Below are 5,228 nucleotides of genomic sequence, written 5' to 3' on the forward strand. Positions count from 1 at the left end.
AATGCCTTTTGTGTTCGATCTGTTAAACTGAAAATATATATATATTTTTATCCCTCATGGTGTGTTGTGATTATTTCTTTGATTTAATTTGATTTCATTGTTTGGGCCCAATGCAGTATCATTAATGAGTATTTCATCAATAAGGTAAATATTAATTGTAATATTTTAGAATATAATTGACAGACAAATAATCATTGTATATCACACCTAAATATTAATATTGATGTATTTACATTAGATTTTATTAGTAAGTTAAATCAATAAAATGGTCCAATTTTGAGTTTTTTTTAGATTTATCAATTTTATTTTGTAATATTTTTATTCATTTTACTTGTTAGATTATTAATAATTGATACCTTCACTCATTCTTTTTTACTCATTTTACCTCAGGTCTAGTGGGTAAAGAGTGAAAAAACAACACAATAAAACTATAAAACATATACAGTAAAGGGTCATCCTGTGTGCAGAAAATACTCAAATGTAAATAATACTAAAAAAAATATAAAGCAAAAGATATATACTGTACATTATAAATAATGTTATTCATTTGAAACAGAGTATTGGTTTAGATTTTTTTTTTTAAGTGATAGCTATAGATGTTTCACAGCACCTCCATTAACAGAGACACCTTAATCTTCAACACATTTCTGTTGCATCATCAAGTATTTCTGAGACAACTAAGCAAATCTTCAACTGAGCATGGCTTTGAAGTCAATGTGATTTTTCCGATATCTGCTTCCGTATAACTCTTAAAAATCATAAGAGAATCCATCTGAGGGGAAAAAACAAGAGAGTCGATTTAGCAAAGAATACAACGTTTTAATCTCACCAACACTTTACTTTGTACACTATATGCTGATAGTGGAAGAATATCATTCAGGTCTTCAAGTTAAAGCACACAAAAAGATGGTGTATCTGGGCAGCACAGCTCATTTGACCAAAGTTGTTCAGAATACCACAATGTCTTGACTTTGCACACAAATAGTACTTTTGTGTTTACAGCAACAATGTGAGTGATCTGTTTAAAATAAGGCAGCCCTGTACATGATCCAGCAGAAAGTATCATATCTGTCTTGTAATCAATTCCATTAATGCACACAAATGATGCAACATGCTGTGATTTTTTGACCTAGTGCTTTTTGAATGTTCTCTGCGAATGTTGTAACTAACACTGAGGTGACAAAAGTCATTTCCACAGCCTGCTTAAAAAAAGGACTGCAGTCTAGCTGATGGCTAAGAGCCTTCTGATGTTTCATTGCAAGTGTCATGGCAGCATTCTTTAAGCTTTGGGCATCACATATATATCCTTCTTGAAAAACATGTTTTCCTTCAAACCACATTGTCCAGACTTCAGTAAGTGGACCATTTACACATATCAGCTCAGATTAGTGTTCAATGAAGTGGTGTTTTTGTCGCAGTTTAAAATGAGGAAATACCTATGCTCTGCCACCTTGTAATCGAGGATGTGTAATGATTCAACAGTAAATTTAGGTGCAACAACAAAGGCAACAATGTCCTTGAGGAGCATAAGTATTTCTCATGTGTCATCATTACTTGCAATGTAATGGCCAATAAGCAGACACAATAGCCTAATTAGACACCAGTTCTCATGGCCATTTTCTCCAAGTGTGCCCTTGGAGAAGCAGCTCTTAGAAATCATCTGAGGCTTATTCGTTTTATCAGAGACATACCTAAATAAATGTAAGGAAATGATTTGATAGCTCGATTTAACACATCTAAAGTGATGTATTTTTTTGCCACCAGGTCACTGTCCTTTCATGCATGTGTTCCTACCCAGATTTGGATCTTGCAAAGGTTCTTGCACCCGCATGCTGTGTGTGCCTTTCCCTCTGAGTTGAAATGAACCATTACGTACCTCTAGCTGTTGTGTATCAGTCCTGGATGCCATGCAGGAATTTTTCCACTGTGAAGCTCTTATAAAATCCTGCAAGAGAGTGGGCACCAAGGTTATCTGCTGCTACAAAGAGCACAGTTCCTTAAACACTTTTGCCAAGCCGCTCAATGTAGACCCCATGCAGAGAGGCTAAACCACAAAGAAGTGGGTACAGTACTTTGTCATAACCACACTCTCTAACGGTTTCACAGTGTTCACAGTAAAGCAAGCTGAATAGTGTTTAGCGTTGACCTGTACTTGTAGCGTTGACCTGTACTCAGGCAAGTTTGCAACAACCCACTAAACTACACACATCTTGTGTTTCCTTTTAGATGTCCCTAGAGGGTTAGCCACATTGAATTCATCAATGTACAGGCCCAACGCAATTTTGAATTCATTACAATTAAGAACATTTTCTCTAAAGCTTAAGCCATCTCTACAAGTCCTATATTCATATGGATTTTTTTCTGGCTGTGACTTGGCCTTATCCAATATATATATTTGTTCTCGAACAGTTTTTGTAACATCTGTAAAAGAGGTATGCTGCAGTTTTCATTCATTTTCTTTTCTAACTACATGCTCTGTGGGCATTACAAGAGGAAAGTTGCACATGACATATGACGCTCTTCTTTTGCTGGTTACTGGACATCAAATTTTTCCACAAGATTTTGAAAATATGTTGTTTTCTGACACCACCCCACTTGCACAACAGACTCACATGTATTTCCTAAGTGTTTCTGAAAAACAGCCTTTACATTCTTGTGCAAAAGTGGCTTGGACAGCTGAACTATTCAGCAAAGCTGTTGACTAACCTCTTGAACAGAGGTCTCTGGTATATGAAGCATTGTTTGCATTTTCTTTTTAAAAATCAGCTGCTAAATTATGCTCCAATTGTTGTACTAAATCTTGACATTCCATCTCACTGGGTTCTGTTCTAACATCATCCTGGTCTAATTCATCTGATATCATCTCCCGCTGAGGACAGTCCTCACTGTCAATAATGGTGTAATCATTTTCATTATTAATTATTCCCCATTCTTTATATCAACTCTGGTTTAAATATGGTCTCATTGGGATTTCTGTGATGCTTAGATCTGTGGGCACTGAAAGCAGAATAAACACTGTTTTCAAAGCTACAGCTTAGAAATGGACATTGAACGCTTTGGTGGTCTTTGAGATGTCTACACCAAAGGTGGGCAAAATATGCAGTATCCTGACATGGTATAACCTGGGATAATAACCTGGGATATGCGCAAACTTAAAAAGTATTTTACTGCATGTCTGTGTATGTGACAAATAAAATTTTAATTTGGTTCAAATGAATCAAAAAGCCAGCAGCGAATCTTAACTTGTCTCACAGATTGCTGTTGCTGAGTTATTGTATACAAACGTGATAAATGTACTTTAAGTCTACTGAAGGTCTTAAAAGTACATAAGCACTCTTGGTGCAGACATGGAAAAGTCTGGCTTCTTGTATAGCTCCTATGTTTAAGCCTGTAAGGCTTTAACACCTGCCCCCTCTTCTCACAAGCAAACAGGCAGTACTTACATTTCCACATTTTTATTTTCATGTATTTACTTGTAAACTACAAAGTATAAAAGTTCAAGTTATATTTTAAAGTTAATTTGAAGTGAACACAATTTGAACACAACACTGGATGGTTGAGGGGAAATGACTAAGCTTCCTGGTTTTCAAAAATAAATAATTTTTCAACTATCTTTGATTAAGAATATATATATATATGAAAAGAATATATATGTAATAAACAATCTAATATACTAAAAAATATTTTTATTAAAAAAATACAAAATCTTTAAAATAAAAAATGTTTAATACCAAAATATAAACTAAAAATTATATATATACGTATAAAAATCTTAAAAATCATAAGATATTATCATAGTATATTTTATATATATATATATATATATATATATATATATATATATATATATATATATATATATATATTCTCAATCAAAGATAGTTGAAAAATTATTTATTTTTGAAAACCAGGAAGTCATTTCCCCTCAACCATCCAGTGTTGTGTTCAAATTGTGTATATATATATATATATATATATATATATATATATATATATATATATATATATATATATATATATATACGTATATATATATACGTATATATATATATATATATATATATATATATATATATATATGTGTGTGTGTGTGTGTGTGTGTGTGTGTATATATATATATATATATATATATATATATATATATATACGTATGTATATATATATATATATATATATATATATATATATATATATATATATATATATATATATATATATATATATATATACACACAAAACTGACCTACTTTTCTACTTTTGTACTTATGTTATGGGTTAATGTTGTGGGGGTTTTAATTGCCTCCCATTGGTTGGGTTTTAAATTAATTATTTGTCGAATACCATGAAACAGTGATGTTATATTAATTTAAAGTTAACCACAAGGCAAACACATCTACTAAAATTAAATTAATCAGTTGTACAGTTGTAAAAGCATGACATGGTAGAACAGACTTTGTGTTCAAATCTATTCATATCCACCACGTGGATCTTACATGGGATATTATGGTACAGTCTGTCACGTGTCACGTGGAGGAAAGATTCAGTCTAAATTCGAATTCTATGATTCATCTGCGACGAATTATATAACATGTTCGTTATATTACACATTAACAAATCGGAAAACAAATTAACAAATCCCAAAACAAATTAACAATCCCAAAACAAATTAACAATCCCAAAACAAATTAACAATCCCAAAACACATTACACAAACACAAACGGTGGCTTAGTGGTTAGCACGTGCGCCTCACACCTCCAGGGTTGGGGATTCGATTCCCGCCTCCGCCTTGTGTGTGTGGAGTTTGCATGTTCTCCCCGTGCCTCGGGGGTTTCCTCCGGGTACTCCGGTTTCCTCCCCCGGTCCAAAGACATGCATGGTAGGTTGATTGGCATCTCTGGAAAACTGTCCGTAGTGTGTGATTGCATGAGTGAATGAGAGTGTGTGTGTGTGTGTGCCCTGTGATGGGTTGGCACTCCGTCCAGGGTGTATCCTGCCTTGATGCCCGATGACGCCTGAGATAGGCACAGGCTCCCCGTGACCCGAGGTAGTTCGGATAAGCGGTAGAAAATTAATAGAAAGAGAATATTTTTTAATTATGACAAACTCAAAATCAGAAAACAATTGTTATGGGATAAATGTTTTTAATTGAATGTCAAACAGTGACGTTTTAAACTATTCTATTTTCTCATACATTACGAAGCATACGTGCGTCGGTGCAGCACGCGCA

The sequence above is a fragment of the Tachysurus vachellii genome, chromosome 17, assembly GCF_030014155.1.
Source record: "Tachysurus vachellii isolate PV-2020 chromosome 17, HZAU_Pvac_v1, whole genome shotgun sequence".
NCBI lineage: Eukaryota > Metazoa > Chordata > Actinopteri > Siluriformes > Bagridae > Tachysurus > Tachysurus vachellii.